Source organism: Chlorocebus sabaeus, chromosome 15 (assembly GCF_047675955.1).
Source record: "Chlorocebus sabaeus isolate Y175 chromosome 15, mChlSab1.0.hap1, whole genome shotgun sequence".
In the NCBI taxonomy this organism is placed as follows: domain Eukaryota; kingdom Metazoa; phylum Chordata; class Mammalia; order Primates; family Cercopithecidae; genus Chlorocebus; species Chlorocebus sabaeus.
The window spans coordinates 16,310,575-16,336,211 of NC_132918.1; the positions used below are offsets into that span (position 1 = coordinate 16,310,575).

General features: G+C 37.6%; 1 protein-coding gene across 10 annotated transcripts in view; it reads right to left on the reverse strand.

The window, feature by feature from the left end:
* Positions 1-25,188, reverse strand: part of NLGN1 (neuroligin 1) — an 896,630-nt gene extending 871,442 nt beyond the window's left edge. For 4 of the 10 annotated variants that reach the window (XM_073023454.1, XM_037988663.2, XM_037988660.2 and 1 more), the window contains exon 1: positions 22,577-23,313. The gene's annotated coding sequence lies outside the window, so the exon portion shown is untranslated. Of the gene's footprint in view, positions 1-22,576; positions 23,315-24,401 lie in introns of those variants that run through there. The other 6 variants (XM_037988674.2, XM_037988673.2, XM_073023458.1 and 3 more) reach the window with 5 other exon arrangements.
* Positions 25,189-25,637: the final 449 nt, after the last annotated feature.

A 25,637-nucleotide genomic window follows, 5' to 3' on the forward strand; every position in this document is an offset into this window, starting at 1 on the left:
AGAAGTGTTCAACATTACTAATCATCAGAGAAATACAAATCAAAACTACAATGAGATATAATTTCACCCCAGTTAAAATGGTTATAATCAAAAAGACAAAAAAATAACAGAGACTGGCAAGGAGAAACAGGAAGGTTTGTATACTGATGGTGGGAATGTAAATTAGTACAGCCATTATAGAAAAACAGTATAATTGTTCCTCAAGAAAACAACAATAAAAATGCCATATGATCTGGCAATCTTACGACTGGGTATATCCAAAAGGAAATCAAATTGAAGTGATATTTATATTTCTATGTTTATTGTAGTGCTATTCATAGCAGCTAAGGTATGGAATCAGGATTGCTAGATCATATAGTATTTTTATTTTCACAGCCTCTGATAACCACCATTCTTCTCTCTACCTCCTTGAGATAAACTTTTTAGCTCTCACGTATGAGAAAGTACATGTGATATTTGTCTTTCTGTGCCTGGCATATTTCAATTAGCATAATGTCCTCCAAGTTCATTCATATTGCTGCATATGACAAGAATTCCTTCTTTTTATAGCTGAATAGTATTCCATTGTGTGTGTGCACAATATACATATAAATATATATAGTGCACTATATATATATGCACACACAACTATATACACATACATATATCATAAGTGTTTGAGTTTGAGATAATAAATGTTTGAATTTGATGCATAACCAAATTACTCTGATTTGATCATTAAACATTGTATATATGTATCAAAATATTACATGTATCCTATTAATATGTAAAATCATTATGTATCAATTAAAAAGTGTTGAGGCATAAAATCAAAGAATGACTAACACACTGTATCAGACTGAACAAGCCTAAAGAGACATAGCAACTAAAAAGAAAACATAATTCAAAATTGGGCCAGGTGTGGTAGCTCACAACTGTAATCCAAGCACTTTAGGAGACTGAGGCAGGAGGATCGCTTGAGCTCAGGAGTTTAAGACCAGCCTGAGGCAACATGGCAAAACCCTGTCTCTGCAAAAAATACAAAATGCATCTGGGCATGATGGTACACACATGTAGTCCCAGTCTTCTACCTCAGTCTGTAGTCCCAGTCCCAGACTGAGGCAGAAGAATTGCTTGTGCCCAGAAGGCAGAGGTTGCAAAGAGCTGAGATTGTGCCACTGCACTCCGGCCTTGGTGACAGAGACGTTGTCTCATATAATAATAAAAATAATAATTATTATAAGATGGATCCTTTTTCTATAATGGATTTTGTTGGAACACCTGATAAAAACTGAAAAGGGTCTAAGGATTAGATGGGATAACATACCAATGTTAATTCCTAATTTTGATGGCAATTGTAATTAGGAAAGAGAATATCTTTATTTGTAGGAAATGCACACTAATGTATTTGAAGGAAAGATGGGCACTTTACTTTTAAATGGCTTTAAAAATAGACATTTGTACTCTTGCAAATTCTAATTTTAAGATTAGGTCCAAATAAATAACTTTTCTAGACATTAGAGATTATTTAAAAATAAAAAGTATAGGCCGGGCACGGTGGCTCAAGCCTGTAATCCCAGCACTTTGGGAGGCTGAGACGGGCGGATCACGAGGTCAGGAGATCGAGACCATCCTGGCTAACACGGTGAAACCCCGTCTCTACTAAAAAAATACAAAAATTAGCCGGGCGCAGTGGCGGGTGCCTGTAGTCCCAGCTACTCAGGAGGCTGAGGCAGGAGAATGGCGTGAACCCGGGAGGCAGAGCTTGCAGTGAGCTGAGATCCGGCCACTGCACTCCAGCCTGGGGGACAGAGTGAGACTCCGTCTCAAAAAATAAATAAATAAATAAATAAATAAATAAAAAGTATATAATAAAAAATGATTTTTTAAAAACTGAGAAATAGACTAGGTTCCTGATTCTGAAAATCAAGAGTGTGAGGTTATTTAACTTTTCCTTATTAATTTATTATAACAATTATATTACTTTTTACTTGATGAATATTTTACCATACATTTAGAAGAAACAGTAGACAGAATAGTAAGAAAATATCTGGAAAAAAGAGTAATAAATGCATAGGACTTGTACTACCTGATATTATAAAAGTATTAGAAATACATAATAAATTAAAACAATGCAGCATTTTCACCCAATAAGCAGAGCAATGGCAATGAATAGAAAGTCCAGAAGACTCAACTATGTGTAAAAATTTTGCACATGAAAAAGTACACATTTCAAATTAGTGTGTAAAGATAGACTCTTCAATACTACTATTTTTAGGGTGTCCAATCTTTTGGCTTCCCTGGGCCACACCAGAAGAAGAATTGTCTTGGGCCACACATAAAGTATACAAACACTAATGATGGTTGATGAGAAAAAAAAGAAAAAAGAAAAGAAATGAAAAGAAAAAAGAAAAGAAACTGCCAAAAAAAAACTCATAATATTTTAAGGAAGTTTACAAATTTGTGATGGGGTCACATTCAAAGCCATTCTGGACCCCATGTGGCCCAGGGCCTGTGAGTTGAACAAGTGTGGTTTGGATCCTTATATCATACTTCATAACATAACACATTTTGAATGACAAAAATATGTAATTGTAAAAACTCAAGACATAAAACTATCTAAAGAATATATGGGTTAATATGTACATAATTTGGCTTCTCAGAATCTAAACTTGATGTTAAAGAAAGAAACAAAAAATGATCTATAGCTGTGCTTACATAAACAGAATAAATGAACAGTAGATTAGAAAAATTACATGAAATCTCAAAGATGAAATTCATTTGGCAAATACATGTTTTTTATAGTTTTACATCATTAGCTATCAAAGACTTGCCAATTTATGCAATGACAAGAAAGATCATACCTATTGGATTGGAAAATGTCAAAAAGAATATAACATCTGTATTGCACAGGGCACAACGAACTTCTGCCTGAGACATTTCATTGGGCTATGACATTTATGGAAAGCACCTTAGGAACATACATTGAAAGAATTTAAAGTGTGCACATCTTTAACCCCAAGAATTCATGATCAGTAATTTATCCTAAGAAAATAATCAAACAACTGTGCATTGAAATATGCAGTTCATAGTTAACAGAAAAAAGAACTGAGAGCAAAACAAATTCAAACAATAAGTTGTCAAACTATAGTATACAATATTATATTGTATACTAATTATATCTTAAAATTATAATAATTACATATTCTAATTATATTATAATTATAATTATACCTTCTAATATTTCACATATTAATATGTGAAACAAATATATATATAACAGAGCATTAAAATACCATCTTTGTGTTATATGTACTTATATTTTATATTTATGTATATATACTTTCAAATAATATGCACACACACACACACAGAGAAATAAAAAGAAAGAGAATGGATGAATAAAAGGAGCTACCTTGTGATGACAGAATTCTGTTTTTTCTTCCTATTTGCTCAATTGTTTTTTGTCTAATTATTAAGATGAATATTTCTTGTTTAATAAAAATAATAAAAGCCACAAAATTTTATGAGTAAAACTTACTCTGAGAAGAATAGGGAGGCAGAAAGTTTACATAAAAGTTAAGTTTAAGAAGAAATAAAACACCTAAAAAACATAGTTAATTCAATATTTCATATTGTGCATTCCCTTTACACTTTGTATTACAATATCTGTTACACGAGTTACATGTACAAGAACTAGTTATAAGTTACAAAATAACTGTAAACTGATAGAGACCTAAACATAATATCTTTGAAATTGCAAGTTATTGTTGCAAGCAATCTGTTACGAATTATTACATTTCTGTGCAGTGTATAATTAAGCAACTCAAAATAATTCCTATTAGTGTCTGATATGTATTTTCTAAGAGTGTTTAAATCCACGTAATGATAACAAAATATGAATTACTCATTTTATAAAGAAAATTATTGTGTCCATTAAAGTAAAAATGCTTATATGATTCAGATAATTAAGCAAAATAGAAAATCATTATTTTTTGTAGATAGATTACTTAGAGAATTGAGTTCAGGTATCACATATCAAGACATTTTTGAAATAGTTTTGATGTGTGAGCTTTTAAAATGATTATTTAATTCTATAGTCTTAAAACTGAAAAAGACCATTTAAAAAAAATCAGAAACTTTATTTTTATTTTCTACTTCTACGAACTCTCTTGAACTTCTATAGTATATTTAAGTTTAATGGCATGAATAACTAATTACAAATGTAATTTGTGAGACCATAGGTATTACCTTGAGACATGGAAGAATATGTCAAATGTAATACCTAACACAGAAAAGGTAGATCATTTTCTATGAAAAAGTAACATGCAATTTTAATTCCAAGTAATAGATTTCCAAGTTTACCAGTTTGTACTCTCAAGGGGTTTCAATTTTATAGTTATAAGAGCATATATTTCTATTATTGAACATAAGAGTTGAATTCATACAGACAGATGAATATTACAGTTTGATCATGGTATCATAAAGATTTATTTTACATGAACTTTCAAAAACATTATTTGTAGAAGATCTCAGAATAAATACTGAGTTTCTTTATATCTCTCTCAAAATACATTAGACTCACTTTATATATATTAAAGTGATGAAATCTTTGTGCTTGGGCCATAACAGTATCTATTTAATCATATCAAATTCTAAAGAATACAAATATTATTTGCAACTATATGTCTCCCACCTCTTCTTTCGAATCTTAATGCTCACATGCTTTGGAATATCTAAGTAAGAAATAAACACATTGTTTTGTAGGTATATTTTTGCATGTCTTTTATCTGAAAAAGCCTGAGGATTATATGTAGTAGGGGTCAGCTTTGTGATCAAAGGAGTATTTTCTGAACTAACTGAAACATGAAGTCTTTCAGAAAATAGAAAGCAAAAGAAATATAAGTTAGGGAAAACAACTCACACGGTTAAATTCATGAGGAAGAAGCTACTCCTGGTTGCCCTGTTTTCCCTTTGGCCCTTCAAGGCCATCTCTGAAGGCTGAGTTTTCACCAAAAGAACCGAATGAAATCATTCCAATGAGGTGCTGCATATTCTGCATATACTATCTCATTAAACCCTCTCATTCTATGAGGAAGATATTATCTCTATTTTGCAAATGAAGAAATGAGGCTTAGAGGGATAAGGAGCTTGCATAGGATTATGTAGTTTAGAAGTTTGGGGAATGGAATGCATATATTGAGCATCTACCTATGCTCACTCCTTTGGTAGTGTAATCTAATCTCATGGTTTAAATACCATCTATATGTCAACAAGTATAATGCAAGTGATGTAAGTGTTATATAGAAACAAAGTGCTTGAGCTTCAAGGTCCTTCCTTATCTGTGAAGCTCATGAATTTATCATTTCTAAGATAAATAAACTCAGTGGTGTCAACCACAATAATCACACCTGGTAATAGCTAATATTCATTTTATGTATGCACTCTTATTGTGTGTTAGGCTCTATGTCAAGCTCCTTTATCTCTCTCTCTCTCTCTCTCTCTGTGTGTATATATATATATATATATGTATATATATATAACCTTTACTCCATGCAGTGTTCCACAGGTAGTACTCTCCTTATCTCCCTTTATCAATAGAGAAACTGAAGCATAGAGAGACTAAATAACTTAATGGTAGAGGTTCCTGTGATTCTAAGGCCTATGCCTTGAATTCATCCAATTTCTGACTCTACTACAATATACTACCATTTTCTCTGCTATACTCAATAGTATCCCATATTCATATAGAGTTTAATAGTATATAAATGCCTTTTCAGACTTTTACTTACAATCCTTTAATATTACTCTATGAAACAGGCAAGAATATGTTGTCTTTCTTATTTTATAGGGAAAAACACTGAAACTCAGCCAGGTTGAACAGCCTTCAGCAATCATTAGCATACAGCAAAGTCAAAGCTTACCTACGTCAACTTATATCTACATCATCCAACTTCAATCCCAGTGTACTATGCATAGCATCAAGCTTCTTTCCATTCTACTTTTTCTGGGAGAGATTTGTCTTCTTACTGCTAAACTACTTGTTGAGAACTTAAAAAATAAGGATCAGAGAAAGACATAATGCCTGTCAGTTGCTTTAAATTATCCCCCTCCTACTTCCTGCCATCTCAGATTTAAATAGCAATCCCTATATAATAGGAGCTGTAAATTTGCCTATTTTGCACTTGACAAAGGAGATTTTTCCTGAAAGCCTTGCTCAAAGGTCCAGAATTTAACCACATACCATTGAGTTACTACAATTATTTGGAGTAATGTTAAATCTAACTATTTGAAATCACCCTTTAATAACAATTAGCTTGTAAAACAAATGCAGTTTTCAAAACACTGCAAATGTTCTGACTTTGCTTGATCAAAGACCAAGGAGAAGTTTTGCTTAGTTGGCAGTTGCCTCCTTGATTGCCCTCTTGTCTCCATCTGCATCTTATTGTGGGTTCTTGTTTCAATTTATTTGTTTAGGGATTTCAGGTGGATTTCTCTGATGATGTTATTCATATGTGGACATCTTAGGGCCTCTTCCCTGATCTGTCCCAAGATCATTTCTTATCTGTTTCCTATTGTTTGTCATTCTAGGCTGTATACCCTTGGGCCTTCTCAAAACCACCGACTTCACCTTTCGTGGTCCTGCTCCTCCAAATCTGATTTCCAAAGTGAGATGTTGCTCCTCAAATCATCCTGCCTTTCTCTCCCCAAAGACATTAATGTTCAGATCCTTTTCTTTTCAAGGGTTTTATTATTAAACACAAACGGACACATTGCTGTAGATCCCTTCCTCAGTAATGGTCCCTCTTTCTCGACTAAGAAGTTTTTTGTTTATTGGGGTTTTTTTTTACACATGGAGATGTTGCATATCATATAATGTAGTTCTAGTCTCTTAACTAAGGTTCTGAGTTGGAAAACTGAAGCCTCTATGTACACTGCTAAACAAAGCATAGCGGTAATTCTCAGATTAGAAAGAAAGGACCACACTGATCCCTTACTTAAGTCCATTGGTTTCCTAGCTCCCTGAGGATTGCTTCTCCTCCAGTCCAATTCAAAGATAGCCATTTAATCTTCCTAAGCGGAAGACATGCCCTCTACTCACTCTGCTCCCTGCCCTTTCCCAGCTTTTTGTATACTACCAAGGAGAGTACTATATAATAAATATCTCCTTTCTCACACTCAAATCAATATTCAAGCATCATCTCTCTGTTAAGTTAGCAGCACAGCTCCCGATTTACTTGCAGACATAGCTTGAAATAACAAGATGTGAAGATGATCATTTTCGGTACCATACATGCCCCTCTCCCTTCCGGGTCCCACTCCTGTTCCCATATGTTCACATCCTAATACAGCGTAAGTATGAAGATGCTTTGGAGACACTTTGGGGTACTTTCCCGAACCCAGGATCATCTGTGCACAAAGCAGACATGATAATCGCTACAGTGTGGAACCACATGCTGGGGGCACCTTCTCTGGACATACAAAGCTCACATCATCTCTGCAGCCTTCACTAGTCACCTGCTGTACCACAACCACTGCTGCTTCCTTTCTCATTGTTTTTCTAGGGAGAAGGTTCTTGAAACCTTTTGCCCATAGGGTAGCCAGAATCATCTGATATGTTTAGCTCCAGGGCTTCCCATTTGACCTGCTGCTCTGGCCCTGAACTTCTCTAGACATGTGGGGTCAAGGCTCCTGAAGGAAGTGATAACCAATGTCTTCCAGAGTTTTGGAACTTAACAAAATTACTGTAGATCCCTTCCTCAGTAATGGTCCCTCTTTTTAGACTAAGAAGTTTTTTTTTTTTTTCTTTTTTAAATTAATTTATTTTATTTTATGTATTTATTTGAGATGGAGTCTTGCTCTGTCACCTAGGCTGGAGTACAGTGGCATGATGTCAGCTCACTGCAACCTCTGCCTCCTGGGTTCAAGCGATTCTTCTGCCTCAGCCTCCCAAGGAGGTGGGACTACAGGTGCACACCACCAGGCCCGGCTAATTTTTGTATTTTTAGTAGAGATGGGGTTTCCTCATATTGGCCAAGCTGGTCTTGAACTCCTGACCTTGTGATCCGCCCGCCTTGGCCTCCCAAAGTGCTGGTATTACAGGTATGAGTCACAGCACCTGGCTGAGAAATTTCATTTTTAAAATTAAAATTAAATAGGTAGATGGATGGATAGATAAAACAAAAAATATATGAACTTCCTTGTCTCAGAGGCAAATTTGTGTTCTTAAAAGTTCTGCAGGCAGAAGGACACTAGATCACAGTCACAATGCATCCCCAACTTCCTTAGTCCATCACTTCCCCCACAAATGGATTAGGAATGGGCAGCCTGCAATGGCAGCAGGTTGGCTAGGGTGGGCAAGGCAGAAAGAGAAGGAAGGACTCTTAAAAAGAAAGAAGGATAAATATCGCCAGGAAGTCAAGCACAAGCAATGTTTCTTATTCTCTCCTTTCCATCTATAGCACGAACTATAGTTAATCAAATACTTTCTTGAAGATAATTACTGTTACATGGAAAGGGACTTAAGAAAGCATTTGTTGTCAGCATTATGTACTGCAGGCCTTATCAAAATCAGGCCAAAAAAGTACCATTACAGAGCCAAAGGAGATCATCTCATTTCACAGAATCCCTTCTTGTGATTGTATGTTATTGGATATGCCTGATGCTGTCAAAGTGGGGTGGAGGAAGGCTGAGCAGTATTAAGAATACAACTTCTTTTCTTGTTGTTCAAAGAAGAACTATAGCAATTCTTCCTTTCCAAGGCTTTTTTATAATTTGTTTTAGAATCAGCCAAGATAAAACAAGAGAAGGGCTAGAAACCTCCCCTCCAAGAAGTTGGAATCAATATATTTTCTTGAAATATTTTATCAGTGCGGTAATTAAGAGTGTTTCATTCAGAACTTTATGGATTTGGCTATTTCCTCATTAAAAAAAAAAGGTCAGTGTGCTAATAAAGATAAATACATTCTATTTCCTTTCAGTATTTTAATTCCCTCAACCCCGTCATGGTACTCAAGAACAAGCCTAGCTGATGTCCTTACAGTAATCCTGGTTCTAATGCTCTACAACAAAATCACCTGTGCAAATATGTGTGCACACTGTGTGTGTGTGTCAGAATGAGAAAGACAATGTATTGAGCACTGACATGTGTATCTAAAAAGTTTTAGTCTTAATTCCTCATTCTTTATTTTTGGTAGCGTCATCAACATTACAAAAACAGTAAACTGGTATAGGTTTCAAACATGCAACCTTGCTAATAGTATTCTGCAGAGGGACAATGCCAGGATCAGAGAGAATACTTCTTGCTCCAAATACAATTTTACATTTTGAAATATGATTTACTTTCTGGATTGCAGCCAGGCAATTACCATTCACAAATATTTCAAGTGGGAGAAATAAGGTGGTTGCTACTAGTCCCATAATTTGGAATTGCTGTTACCTGAGTTTACATATCATCTACTTTTCTGCCATTCTCTTTCAGAAAATACAATTAAATCTTAATATTTCCGCATTTTAAGTCTTACTGTCAGCTTCGTCACTGCTTAAAAACAAAAGCGTGTAAGTGGCTCCCTCTGGTGCTGCCACTAGTACTAATTTTTCTATTCACAACCACAGATGTAACCCAGATAAGTAGGAAAAAGTAGGTAGAAGCCCTCATAACTGGAAACGTCTCTTGGGATACAATCCCACATGGAATAATATTAGATAAGAGATGAGGGGTTTTTGGAGGGTGGGGTAGGAATCGATGCTTAATATCTTCCTTGGCCTTTTTTCCTCACTTCATACACACCAAAGGTAATTGCAAAAGCTTTAAGAAAAGTCATGTTTACTAAACTCCAGCCAAAATCCCCATTCTTGTTGCTGCATACTAATGACCTAAGAAAGTACTTAAGTACTACTTCTAATGGACCTCAACAGGGCCATCAGTCACCAGCCCAGTACTCCACTTGACCTGCGGCCTACATAGCCATGATTAGAGCAAAAGTGGGATCATAAAAAGTCTCTTCCAAGTGGCAACCGAGGGCTCCAGAACAGCACCCCTGAATGGCAGTGGTGGAGGAAGCTTGCAAAACTTCCTTCTGTGGCTGTGATCCATAGTTCTCTCTGATGACCACTCTTTCAATGTAAGTCCTACTCACAGACAGACAATGTTTGAAACTTAGACTCCGTAAGGGAATGATCTGACTTCTAGGTCAGCCACCACAGTGTACAGTCCCAGTGATTAGTTTATAGCAATCTGCAGGCTCTCCCATGTTGATCTTGTCCTCTTTTCTGCCAAAGAGGCAGCACATCTTCCCTGCTATATTTCTCTAAAGCACAGCATAGCCTCCACCACCAGCCAGAATGTTAATGCATTATCACTCTGTACACTGAGAAAACAAGTGACCATATGTAGCCTATGCCAGCGGAGCTGTAACTGTGAAGAACAATGGCTCTGAGTCAACAACAGAATTAAACTACTCCCTCTTGTGAAGCTCTTCTGAATATTTTAAGTGTTGCCTTGAAAGTGTGGGATTATGTGCAAGCATAAACATTAGCTTAATGCAATTTTTTGGTACAGAATATGCCAGAGTTTAAAAATCAGAATTGAAATGCAGAAAATAACTTTGGGATAAATTTAATTTTTTTATGTGTGATTAAAACATGATTGAAGTGGCATACTTTATGTATAATTAAAGTTGCTTTGTAATTAAGAGATTTAAACATGTATAGAAAATGATACAGCCTAGTTTGGAGATTTTACAAAGGCACCTATTAAATACTCACTCCCTAGCAAGCCTATGACTCAAATGTTTTCACATTCTAATGCTGATAGAGTTCTTGAATTTTCTAAAGCTGCCAATTTCACCATTTCTAAATGCTTTATCCCTCCTTCCATGTGCTAGTGAAATAAAAGCAGCCCGATCTCCCCTGCATTAGCAAAAACATGGATGTAGAACACTATATCTTAATTTCAAAAACTCCAGGTGAAAAAAGGATTGTCACAACTGAGATAGTGTTTGACTCCTCTTTGCCTTCTCCATTGTGCCTAGCACCATGTCCCACCCAGTACTTAGGAAATATGTGATAAACGGCTATTAGTAGGTGAGCAGAGTGTGTCTGTGTTTATGTATAGACGGTTCTCATGATAATGCAAACACTTCTGAACATTTTTTATGTGCCAGGCAAAAGTGCCGTTATTTTGTTTATTCCCATAACAGCCCTATACTCCTTTAGAGTTTTAGAATAGCCTGGTGAAGGAATGACATTCAAAATAGACTAGCAGGACTACTCTCAGTGTATTTTTTACAGACAGAAAAACTAAATCAAAGAGAGGTGAAGTCCACACAGAATCATGAATTTCAGTACTAACTTAGCAGCAGCTAAGTTACCTATTAAGTTACCTATTAAGCTAAAGAATGATGCAGAACGAGTTTTTTTTGTTTGTTTGTTTTCTCTCTTATCTTGCTCATTTGTTCAGCCTCTTTCCCAGACTCAAATTCCTCAATCTCCCATCCTCTCCAGAGATTGCCTCTTGGCCTCCGTACAGGTCCCTAAAACATCCTTCTAGTAAGCACCTGGCATTAACCTAGGCTTGTTCTCACTGGCAATGATCTTGGTTTAAACTGATCTTCCTGGCCTTCCCCACCAATACTTGTCTTTTTTATGTTTCATTCTTTTTAGCCAAGTATCACATGGGGGAGGGAAATATTCAGACAAACTTATTCATATTAGAGTGTTGGTTGCTGATACTTGCATTTAGAAGGCTTTTGCAACATTTCAAAAGCACAATGGAAAATTTTGAATTTGGGTTCTGGATTTAGGTACAGAAAGGATGCCATGTAAAAGACATTGTTGACTGGATACAGGGATCAGGAGACAGGAAATCAGGAGTTGGAAATGGGGGAAAGAAATAATATTCATGAAGACAAGCAAAAATATATATGGACTGATAGATGAATGCTACATTTATTTTCCTGGTGGCCACTGACATGTTTTCTAGTGTTTTCCCACATTCTCATGTACAGTATACATGAAATGTGAACAATTTTTTCCAAGAAAAGTGATTGTTTCTTCTCAGGCTTTCTCATATCAATCATTCAACTTTAATTTTCAATTTAATCAGATATATAGAGAGAGGTAGATACACCTTTACATATTGATATACATGTATACATATGGCAGTTTTGCAAACCTGAGTGTAGCAGGATAAATAAAAGATATTGCAATGTTAAAGACGGCTCTTTATACTCTTTCTAACGCTCTAACAAATTATTCCATTTCCAGTGATTGTACCTTCGTTTCCTCCTATAGTAGCACCACCCCATGCTCTTTGTTTATCCCAGATTTCTATGGTAGAGTGTCCCACGAGAGGCTGTTCTGTGAAATCTCAGGCTTCCTAGGAGTTCTAGAGAAGGCTGGTGAGGAAATGGCATTCAAAATAGAATTTTTTTGAATTTCTTTTTTTTTTTTTTTTTTTTGAGACGGAGTCCAGCTCCATCGGCAGTGGCAGGATCTCGGCTCACTGCAAGCTCCGCCTCCCGGGTTCACGCCATTCTCCTGCTTCAGCCTCCGAAGTAGCTGGGATTACAGGCGCCCGCCACCACGCCCAGCTAATTTTTTTTGTATTTTTAGTAGAGACGGGGCTTCACCGTGTTAGCCAGGATGGTCTCGATCTCCTGACGTCGTGATCTGCCTGCCTCGGCCTCCCAAAGTGCTGGGATTACAGGCGTGAGCCACTGCGCCCGGCCGATGCACCTATTATTGAGAAGTTATAGAGGCCGTGTTTATGGAGTTCTATAGAAAACATGCTTATGCTCTTCTGAATGATTCCCTCCCTAATCTCCAGGTGCGGGTTATTCTAGCCACTGACTCCCAGAATGAGCTGCTGTTTTTATGGAGAGTGACTTCAAGGAGAGTCAGGAGGGATGTATTGATTTTACGTAGAATTTAGTAGAAACAGAAGAATACATCTCTCTTGAAATTGTCCCTTAGACCTTAAAAATGTTAAAAATTTTTAAGTGACGGTGAGTATGTCCAATGAGCATTAAAAGACAGATTAGCACCCACTAGATTCTCTCTCCCTTAAGCAAATAGGAATTTTTGTCTTGCAATCAGCAAATCTGGAGGGACTGCTTGGAATACCATGTTGAAAAGGAGCAAGGAAAAGAAGACATATTGTGTAAGACAGAACATTTCTAGTATTTCCTATGGAAAGAGTGCTCGGGCTAGAGAACCATATGTAGGCAGGCTTGTGATAAGAAGAATCGTCTCATTTGATGACAAGCAATCAAATAATCTCAGCTTGATTTTGTATCAACCAGTGACACGAATAGACAATCTCAGAAAGTCATACTTTCCATTTTAAATAATTTATTTTTAGTGGCAGCAAACTCTTTCTGATCTGAGTAATATGAACCAATTTTTCTGAGGACTATTTATTCAAAATAAATGTATAATTATTATTTCTAAACTGCAGAGGTCCTAAACCAAAATACTAAATGCAAAATAAGATGTATGGTTTCAATAAGCATTTTTCTTTGCTTTCTACAATGGTATTTCTCAATGTGTTTGTATGTGTGTGTTTACTTTTGAAAGAATCTAGAATAGCCAACTGCCTCTGCTGCCTTAGTCTTGATTTTTATTGCTTTTATGCAAGCAATGCTTGCTCCCTCTTCTCTATTTATTCAATTCCTAATCTCCTTTAAATAACACTTCCTCCACTAAATGTTGCTAAAAATATGACTCCCCTTTTTTATCAGTTCTGGCGATTATTACCTATACTTCTAAAATTCTAGTAGTTATGTAATCATGGTAACTTATATACAGAATATCTAGTGCTGATGTATGTATTACTGCTCTTTAAATAAAACTAATGCATGAAGGCATTATGTGAAGATCAGGTGCTTGCTCTACCATTGCGTAAACAAGCAAATCATTTTTTTCCTCTGGACTTCAGTTGTGTCACATGTAAACTAAGGAAGTGGGTCTATGTTATCTAAAACCCACCATGGCCCCTTCATTTTTTCAGCTGGAAAGACCATTGAAAATTTATTAAAGTTTTTAGAAATAAATTATGCCTTTGTACAATATGTTTTACAAACCGCCTTAGGTCAAAAAATGTGATTTTGCCCATTTAGTCATAGAGATGTGATTACAATATGAATATAATCACTGAACCCCATTTAATGGTCTGAGACTCTAAGCCATTAAATAGTACTCTCCATCTTAAAAACTAGTATCTTGAATATTTTTCTTATGGACAAAGTGACAGAACTAGAGGATTAAAATAATTTAATTAATAATTTTATAGAAAACTACTTCAGTAATACTGTATCATATGTTTTTGATATCTTAATTGTATTATGAGAAAACTTCAAGAATATCTAGCCAAAATAAAAAAGAAGGATTTTCTACATGCTCCATAAATCAAATCACTTTTTAAGCAAAGCAGGTAGGTGAAAAGCAACACAGTGTTTTCTCTGTGGTGACTACAGCTACAACGAGAGAGAGTGGCACACCTCTGGAGAGCTTGTTATTCATCAGAAAGTAAGTGCCCAGCTTTCTGACCACTTAAGAGCAGTGGCAATTTTCAAATACAATACAGGGAAGAAACACTGTTGTCTGTGGAATTGCACAGTAGGAACTGTCAAGATGTATCCACAAATAGTAGCATCTGACTAGTCCAACCATAGGCTTCTTCTCTTCCTTTGAGATATATATATATATGAAATATGGTTCAGTAATGATAAAATTAAAAAGGAAAACTTCATTTTTACCTGTCAATTTTCTCTTGCTTCTTGCTGATAACTCTTTTTAAGAACATTTATATATAGTGATAGTTAATTCCTTGCATAAGTTTTCTTTGTTCTTGGTGGAAATGCATTTTCTTCTTGCCTCCTCCCACTTTTACATCCGCTATTTGGCTGTGATTTATTTAGTAATCTTTCTCATCCAGTATATTTGAGAAGAGTTCCTAAGTCCTACTTTTGTTCCGTTGAATCCTCTGCATTGCTTAACAGTTATTTTAAAGAACAAGTAAGATATGTATGGACAAGTCTCCCAAAACATGTAAAATATTAAAGTTATACATGATACAATAAATCTTAAAGTTACATATGTTACATATTTTAAGCTTACCAGCTTAGGGTACATCCCTCCACTATTGTGTATTTATATCTTACTAACTTAACATGTGCAATATATTATTATGGACTTTATTTCTGATTATCTTTATCCAAAACAGATTTTAGAGCCAGGAAACATGTTTAATTTTAATTAGTCCAACCATACACTTGAAACATGAAAACAAAAGCCTAGAGTGACGGGATCAGGAGAAACGACACAGAGAGTTACTAGAAGAGTCTGCTCCCAGAAATCGGTCTTTTTCATTCCTGGTCTAGTTCTCTTCATTTGTTTTCATCCTACTATTATTTATTTTCTTAAGACTAGCTGTATTTTGTATATTACATAATTGGAGGGCAAGTAGAGAAAAAAAGAGAGAGGATTAGATTTTAATCATAGTTTCTAAGAATTATGCAATAATTTATCTAACTACTTGGAGATTATTAGGTTGGTTAATTAGTTATCGTTATTGCATTAGGTTGTTTAAAAAATGAGGATACATGTATATTTAAAGTTGCCATATTTCATTGACTCTGACACCTTTAACATATCTGAAATCAGGGTGCATTTTATAATTCCTTATGGCCAAGCAGTAGTGGAGGCATAGTAGCCATAGACTAAATATGTGAAAATGGTTTGTATTCTTCTTAGCATGACCAGACAACCACCACTCCTGACAGTTCCGGACAATTTAAGGAAGGCATATGAGTTCTGGTTGTTGTCTGAAAACATTCCATTGTCACATTCTAGTAAAATCCACCACACACCAGGATCAAATCATTCAGAAGGTATCAGCTGCTTGGAATTAAATTCTGAAGACAATCGCGAAGGCTTTAAAAAATAGTGCATCACCAACACATACATACTATTTTCTGTGGAAAAACATGGCTATGAATGAGTCAAAAAATGATTCAGAAGAGGTTATGAATAGGATAAATTTTTTTAAATTCTTAAACCAATGCATCTTGCTAATATTATATGTTTTATTCATGTAAAAGATTGATATATGTTAAAAATCTGTATCTATTTGTCTAAAAATTCTCCTTATAGAAATATAAAGTAAAAATTCTAAGTAGTAGGGAAGCATTGTGGAATTAACAAATTGGGGTGTTCTTTCCACAGTGTGAATAAAATGTAGTGTTCTAGAATCAGTGCTCCTTGGTTTTCATAAAATATGGTATATTAAATATAATTAAACATTTAACTCCCTAGCAGAGGTTTCAGGAACTTGCAGTAGCTTAGGCTCATTGCTATGAAACATAATGAATTCACACGGGATTTGTGAAATAAACCTTCTAAGTATCTACCTCTTATCTGATAAGAGGGTTCAGGTAGATGCTTAAAAACATACTTCCATGATGGTCATCACCTGACGTAGGAGTGCCCACCACAATATAGATCTACTTAAACTCTATTTCACTATATTTCCACCTTCAAATCTATCTTCCATTAAAGCAAAAAGGAAAAACATCTGTTCCTGACCCTAAACACAGATGGAGTTACTAATTACCATTTTAAGCTTGATTCAAAAATCAATTCCCCTGGAGGCGAGGAGCCCAGTTCAGAGGTGGTTGCTGTGGTGTAAACAGCTCTAGGCATGGAGCCTGAAAATAGAGCATTGCCAATGGAATGATGAGATGCTCAGAAGGCACATTCTAACATACTGAAGGTAAGCCAAGAAGATCGCCAACATCCATCACAAAAGTTGCTTTGAAACAGAGATATCAAACTCATTCTTTTCCTAGTTTATGTTTCTTTTACATTGCGGCTTTGAGTCCTTTATACTGAAGAAAGAGTTATTGCAATGAGGTTATTAGAATTCTAAAACTGGAGAGAAAAAAAGTTGAGACACAACTGATACCTGTTCATAGAGCAAAATAAATATAATGAATTCAATTCATTTATACTTTATCTCACCTACACTGCCTTAGTTTCCCACCTGTCTGAAAACTACAATATGTATCTCCATAAAAATAACTCAAGCACAACTGCTCTTTTCCCTGAAATCCTATTGCACCATATTGTACCTATTGCTCCTCTCATGCCACAAATTCAGCAGTTTACCGAACGTAGTATCGTCTAATTTCCAAACATATATTCATTCAGGGAAAAAAAAGACATGTATTGAGTGATGTGTGATGGCACTCATTTGTTTGTGCATGTATTCATTACATTCTTTCTCCTTCCAAAAAATAATTTCAAGCAGCTACGATTTAAAAAAACTCCGAAATAATCAAATATTGAAACAAAGTTAAAGTTTAAAAATGAATCCAAATAATAAAGCCAAGTAAAAGAAGATGATTAAGGACATCTTTTTCAATTGAGCACAAAATTGGCTCTGAGCTTCCATGAAGTCAGGCAAAAGAATGAAAATAAAGCTTTCCTTGTTTACAAAAATGAGTCATAATGTTCAATGAGAGAGATGCTCACTGGTATGTGAGCTGAAAATTAGATCCCTCCCTTGAGCCCCTCAAGTAAATAAACCGTTATCAGAAACAAAGAAGTAATTTTTATTTGTGCAAAGCATATATGAAGTCCTTCTTTATGAGAGTAACTGGCCAAAGGGTTCAGTCCTTTCTCTTATTATCTCTGCATTATGATGGTGAAATCATATGACAAACATAGATAAGGATACGTGATCTGTTTGGTAAGGTGGACATCCTCTGATTTAACTATGGTTTACATTACATGATCATATAGATAGGTATATGTTGACAAAGCAAGGTTTATAATTTAAACATGTAATATAGTATAATTTAGTATTTGCAATTTTATGCGGGACACATTCCTACATTTTCCAATTATTCAGTTTCTATTAAAAAAAAAAAAAAAAAAAAAAAAACTCTGTAACATCATGAAAGCATGCATTCTACATCAGAAGCATGCAGCCAGACATATACACCACTTATTCCATGGATTCAAAGACCATGTAATTATTTTTTCATGCATTTAATTTTCACATAGGCATTCCATATTTTAAGAGATTTGAGAAGGATAGGCATTTTGTTTGTGGAACTCCCCATTAGGAGCCCTAGATTGTTATTGCCCCCTTCCTCCCACTTAACAGAGCTCTGATTTTTTGTGTGATGCAGTCAAGTCCACAGGGAAAACAGACCTCTCCCCCAGCCCTCAAGGGACCGACCATGATGATCAAAAACAATTGCACAACACATTGTCTCATTGCCAGTTATAAATTAAGAGTGAAATGTGACATAGTTTTAGTCATTCAGGCATAAAGGGAAGTTTCCTGATATCTTCTGGGAAAAAGTTTCCTTATAGATAAAGAGATATATCCGTGAGATAAAGGCTGCTTTTTCATTTTTGCTTTGAGTGGGGCTATAAGAAGAGGTGATATTTGGCTCTGTGATAACCATATTGTTTATCTTGTTTCCAAGATAAAGACTCAAGAGATTTACAGTGAAGTTGTACCAGAGCCATGACATCCTTGAACTCCTAAGTTAGCCAACCCTGGATCAGCACACCTCCAGAATCCTGGTTCTGTGAGATAATGAATGTCTTTTTTGTTAAAGCCTTTAATTGGATATTCTGTCACTTGCAGGCAAAAGCTTCCTAACAGACACCATCTTTTATATTTCTATATTCTATACAAAGTTAAACAAAAATTTGCATTCAACGAACTTACAGAAAATATAAACAAGGGTAGGAAGAAAAAATATTACAATCAATCAGATAAGATCATTGGTCATCCATAGCAATGTTAATATACCTTTGTAAGGTAGAATTATTTCCTATGATAGAATCCAAGAGTATTTATTGGTAGGTAGATGGTAGGTAGCTAAGCAACCCTACCTAAAGTTTCTACAGTCCATGCTAACACATCTGTAAGCATTTTACCTACTGCCTTCACTAGCATGTGTTATCTTTCTAAATACAAGTGTTAGAAAGAAGTATTAAAACAATAGAGCTGCATTTTTATTTCCTTTGACATCTCTCACATGATTACTAAATAATTGGTACGTATCAATAGCAAACTCTATTGCTTTATTCAATAGACTGGAGGAGAAGGGAAGCTGTCTGCAGAGAAAAATGTTATGAAGCGCTATATGTTTCCATTCTGCCCATTTATTTTCCAAGTAAAATATCATCAAAAGGAAAAATGTTACAGTTTTATCCTAGTTACTTTATTAACATTTAGCATGTGGAAAAATTATATTGACCCTCTTTGATGATGTTTATTTTGTGTTTACTCTTTCTCCTGAAGTATTTAGATGAATTTTATGTATTCATTCACTTGCCATGGCAAACACTAAGTTTTCAAACCCAAATCCATTTCCCCTTCTTTTCTTAAAGATTCTGATTTTGTTGAAGGTAGTAAAACGGCGTCCTAAAATCTATCTTCCAACCTCTCAGTTACCTAGAAGAAGCCAGCTGACACAGTCTGGCAGTGATATGAGAATGGAAGGCTATGGGGAGAAGGTTCACACCATAAAAAAGACACAATGCTCAGAGAAGGCTTGTTTGGCCTCTTCCCCTCCTCTTCCTTCTTCTTATTTGTTTTTTAAATCTCATAATGTGTCCTCTATTATTAAACAAAAATCAAAAAGATCCTCGCCACCACCATAATGCAAGGGGGAACAAAAAAGAAAACAGGGGTAGGGAAGAGTAGGAAACAGAGAATTTCCTTCCTTCTGATCTCATAGCAATACTTCTCAACCTGGGACAATCTGACCTCTCAGAGACATTTGGCAATGAATGGAAATACTTGGGTATAACTCATGATGAGGTGGAAGTGGGGTGTGCTACCAGCATCTGGTGGATAGAGGCCAAGGATGATGCTCCACATCCCTATAATGTACAGTACACACCCCCATAACAAAGACAAATAATTATCAAGCCCACAATGACAACAGTGTCAAAGCTGAAAAATTCTGAGGGAGAATACTGTTATCTTTTTCTCCCCCATTTTGGGCCCCCAAAGCAAGCACGAGTTTGGAGGCACATTAGTGACCTTGTGCCCATGAGAAGAAAGTTTCCAAGATAATAGAAAAAGCGTGATAAAATGCTTAAACAACTAACCTCTCCTGACTTTTTATTATGTGAGATAAATAAAGCTTTATCTGCTTAATCCACTGTTAGCCAAGTTTTCTGTTACTTCATAGCCAAATATATTTATAAATAATACACTTACTATTCATTTATGGTAGACTTTATGTTCAGACATGAAGCTAAGCTATCATTTCTGAATGACATGATAAATCAGGCATGTCTTTTGACCTCTGGCAATTCACCGTGCAGTGAGAAAGCCAACCATCAGAAGTGTGAAAGGTGGGCTACTCCCAGTATAAATACCGTGTTGTGGGAGCTCAGAGTAAGGGTACGGGAAGGAAGCAGCATGATGAAGGAAAGACCACCCAAGGAACTAAAATGTTTTTCTGTCCTATCATTGGTGTGTATTTGGTGAGGTGGGGTAGGTAGGCAGGGAATGGATCAATGAAGAAAGATTAACATAAGCAAACCACAAAATCCTAAAATGGTATGTAGTGTTGGGGAAAATAGTAAGTAAGAGTCTTGTGAATGGACTAAAGAGTAAATTCAGAAGGGGAGCCAAGAGGACAGTGTTTTAATCTACATAAGGAGGTTTAAGAATGAATTGTGAAAAGTATTGAGTGTCATTAGGGTTGTGGACTTTGGCATGTAATAATCCATAAAGGGCCACTGGCCAATGTTAATAAGACCATACCTATATTTCAGAAATAATAATATTAAGTCTAGAAGACTGGACTTTGGTGATTCCATTTACAAAAATTTAAAACATAACTGAAAAATCATATTTTCCTATTGACAATCCAATAAGATGGAAACCGACTGCAAACTTCACTTCAAAAAATAAGCCTTTAAAATGTGGAAAAGGTATATGTTACACAGTTGCAGTTTCTAATATTACTGTTAATTTTAACTGTGTTTTGCTTACACAAACTACAAATTAGTACTTGTTAGGTAATTTGTGAAATAACTCATTTGTGTAAAAATAATAAAGAATTATCGAGATAAACCATTACTATGTTAAAAACTATTTGTTTCAACCCGTGAAAACCCAGAGAGATATGTGTCCCTCATAGCTATATCTGTATTAGTATTGTCTCACAAAAAGTTGTCAATAACATTAAAATTTATGTGAAAAATTTTATAAAACACTTTTATCTTAGATTTATAACTGTATTTTCTAGTTCTAGCTACTTAATCATCCTATAAAGAAAACCCTAAACAGCCAGTTTAATGTAATTTGAAGGGATATGTAGATCCTGCCACTGGATAACCATGTGAAAATAGTAAAAGCGGAATAAAATATAAGAATTTCAGAGTTGGAAGAGACTTCAGAGAGTGATCCAAGAAAGTCATCCAGGGATGCATAGGGTCATCAGGCTTTCCAACACTCTGCAAATGAAACCAACAGAGTTCTCAGCCTACCTTCTGTAAGTGTATATTTCACCTTCAACTTCAAAGCCATTCAAACCTTTACATTTGAAAGTATGTTATTACTAAATGTAAGTGGAAAATTTCACAAAGTAAAACTACACTGAAGGAATAAAGAAAAGATTGACAGCAAGTACTTTGGGGGTGGAAGAAGGGAGACAATGGGAAGGAGGAGAACTAAAGAAGCTTTTCTTACTCCCCACTACTGGAACTCTAGTAGAATCTACTGAAAGATTGACTCCCTCAATTTCTGCTTATGTTAAGAGGATTGGGAAGACTAACTGCAGAATAGCAGGCTTACAGAAAACAGTTACTTCTTTTAATCAAACCATGTAATCAGAAGGCCTGAGTAATGATTAACTTCCACTTTCTCTGTGAATCACTCAATCACTGTGCAATGCAAGTAGACTTAGATTCATTCTCTGCCAAAAGCACAGTAAATTTAATGTTTTTGCATTTAACATTTAACATTTTAAATACATGAATGGCCCTTGCTTCTGAGCTCATTTCAAAAACCTCGTGTTCTGCTAGGTTACAATGGCTGATGGAAATGCTGAGACATTTTATAGGTTTTACACTCAAACATAGGTACACATACCCTTTCTCAGTGACATTTTAATATCTATGATCCTATTAATAATTGAGCACAATTAATTATGAGAAATGCATTAAGACCCTGTAATTTTCATGTACAGCATGACAACTCAATTGATTTAAGCAAAAATAGTCTACCGGAGTTTAAGTATAAAAAGAGGGAAAATGAGTATATTAACTACCTGTAAAAATGCAGAGTAACAGATACTGTGTTAACTATACGAATTCACGTTTCCCAAATCCTACATGTATCACTATGGCCCTGGAAATGCAAAAAGAAACAGTACCTTTGTGGAGGCCAACTGTTCATGATTTAGAATTATCACAAATGAATCAAATATTGAACATGTAATATCCCTCATCTCTATAACACACTAACAACCTCCTCTAGAAGAAATTATTCCCAATGCAAAATCTTAACCTAAATAATTTTAAATTCAGGTGGTTTTTCATTTCTACTCACAAGATATTGTGTTGAGGCGGGCAGGCGTCGATGGAGAACGGTTTAAATGTTTGGAATACCTTCTCTTCCCAGGAGAGCTTATTGCCCAATAATGCATAATATATTAGTTGCTCAACGCGGGGGATCTAGGGAGTGACATCTTGACCGGAACCACACAGATCTGAAAACCACCTCGCAGGAAACGTTGTGGGGAAGAAGAGCAACTTTCTTATCCCTGTCAAACTAACAGGCGGAAGCAACCCCAGAACTAGCCGGAGGGCCTGGGGAGAGCAGAAGGCTGAAAGCAGCACCTCTGCGCTCCGCCGAGGGTTCAGGCAAGGGTTTTCTTCTGGAGGCGGCATTGTTCCTCCATCTGCTCAGCCTCCGTATTTCGCCAGGAAACCCTCCCCGCTTTCTCATAATCTGTTCCTTATTTCTTTTGTACCTCTCAGCCGATTTCCATGCTCTTGGTCTCTGTGGTCCCAGGGCACAGCTCTAGGGTGAAGAGCTGCAGTGACTAGGGCGCCGCTCTAAGGCTTTGGAGGCCACTGCACTCCGCCCGGGCTCTGGCAGCGTGCGCGCCGCACACTCGCTCGCTCCCTTCTCTCCCGTCTCTCCGGCTCGGACGGGCTCTCCCGGCCTCTCATCACCCACTCCGGCTCGCCTTTCCTGCCGTGTCTCCCCACGCCAGCTCCGCACGCTCGGCGCTGGCCGCCCGGGCGCGCTCTCCGCGCCGCCGCCTGATCCTCTGCTCACAGCCGCGGCGCCCGCCCGCCCACCCACAGGCCGGGACTCGGGATTGAAGGGTCAACCCGCCGCGGGGAGGCGGGGAGGAGCGGCGAGAAGAGCTGGGGCAAGTGGGGAGTCGCGGGTGGGAGGACTGAGGGGTAAACGGGAGAGTGAGCCCAAGAAAAAAGAATATGCATCTGCTCCGAAGACGCCAATGAAGAAAGGACAGAGGGGGCAGGAGTGGAGTGGGGGAGAAAACGCCCACCAGGAGGGTGGGCAAAACGGGCAATTTACAAACTGCCAGGGCTAGAGATGCCGCGCGGAGGAGGAAGGAGGTTAGAGGGACATAAGAAGAAATGAGGGGAAGTTCCCACATCTCCCCAAAAGGTCAGGTCTGAAAACCATGTCCCTTGAACGGGAGTTAAGCGACTGGCCATGGTGTAAAAGGTGGATTTAAAAGGAAATTTAGTGGCATGCACTTATTTAGACACGGCTTCGTCTCGCTCAACTCTGGCAAATTACCCTCCAAGTCAAATGTATTGGTTTTATGCAGAAACGGAAGCCGAATCTCCTCCGCTGTGGACTCCTGAGATACTGGTTTGTTTGCTGGTTGTCTTTCTTTTTAAATGAGAAAAAAAAAAAAAAGCGTTTGGGAGCTTCCATGAACCCCAACGCTGAAAAAAAAAAAACAAAAACAAAAACAAAAACCACCCAGTTTATTAAAGTTCATTATTTTTTATTGCTTTTATTTTCATCAGAGGATAGGGTGAGGGACTGGAACCTGCAGATGTTTAGAACACTTATTTAGGTAGCATTATTTTTTATAAAAGGACAAAATTCATTTCCTATAACCACCAGAAAGGCGATTGGAAAACTCAGTTACTCGCCTGGGAAAGAGAGACGCATTTAAACTCTAATAGACGATTACACTTCCAGCACCCCCCACCCCCACCCCAATGGGATTGGAAAAGGGTTGAGTTTACAGAAGAGAGAGAGAGCAGGGAAGGGTGGGTGGAAGGTGGGGAAGGCGAAGGAGAGGCAGGGAGTAGGAAGTTCTCGGCAGTCCCCGGGATTAAGGTTAACGCCGGAGCTCGGCGGACGCAGGAAGCTCCCTTACCTTTCTCTCTAAGCCCCGTTTGCACCTGATCTGCAACCATAAATACTTCGTGGTGTTTAGTGTGCAGCCAAACGATGGCCGAATGTTAAACAATTCTTCACGCTCCCTCCCCCTTTAAAAAACAAGCTCAAAAGAATGTTAATCGTGTTCTTGTTATCCATCGGCTCCAAAACATTCCGCTTCGTAGGGAGGAGAGACGAAAACCAGGCGCTTGGGCACGCGTATATGTATTTATATATTATGCGGTCGGTATATAAACATATATACGTTTTCTGCATGTAAATCCAAAAAGAAAAGCACCACAGATGCTTCTGTAAGCGGGAGGGGACAGCGAGGAGCAAAACTTGGCAAGCCAAATGTATCCAGAGATTTCGTACCAGGAGCCACCTGCTACAACACGCAGAATTTCCGAGAAGATTTAGAGGGAGAAGGAAAAAAATTAAAAATAAAATACCCAAAACACACACTTGAAACTGGAAGACACCTATGAAGCTTGGAAATGGAGAGGATGAGAAGATCTCCCGGGGCTACAGATCCTCAGCTAAGTGAGCAATCGCCTCCGAAAATCATAGGCGGGGAGGTGGCTGCAGATGCGTCCCCTGCTCCGGTCCCCGCCGCCGCTGCCGCCGCCACTGCTACCTGTAGACACGCACACACACACGTACACGCGCGCACACACACTGCCACCTTCTCTCTCTCCCTCTCCCTTCACTCCGTGGCGTTGTCGGGTGCAGGAGTCTGAATCAAGCCAGACCATCCTCCAGACCCAATCCTGCCCCCTCAGAGCCAGGACTCCCTCCCCTGCCTCCCCCTCCCCGCCCGGTTTATTGCACAGCGTCCCCTCCCCTGCGCGCCCCTCCCGCCGGTTGGAGGCGCGATCTTGGTGGGGGGTGGGCTTCGGGGGCGCGGGTCCTGCGGTGGCAGACTTGGTGCTGGTGATGGTCCCTCCCTTTACAAGTTCCGCCCTCCTCCCTCACTCCTCCCGCGGTAGCGAGCGTCCTCCGCCCGCAGCTCCCGCAGCGCCCGCGGCGGCAGGAGGGGTGAAGGGCCCAGGGAGTCACGTGTGGCGTTCGCCAAACCACTCAGAGCGGCGTGTGAGTGAACGGGCACGGCCGTCCAGACGCGAGGCCTCGGACGCTCTGAGTTTCTCTGTTCTCGGCGTCGTTGTGCTTGGGTTCCAGGCGTTTTCGTCTTGGTGACGGAGAGAGCGGAGTTGGAGGCAACAGCCTTCCACTG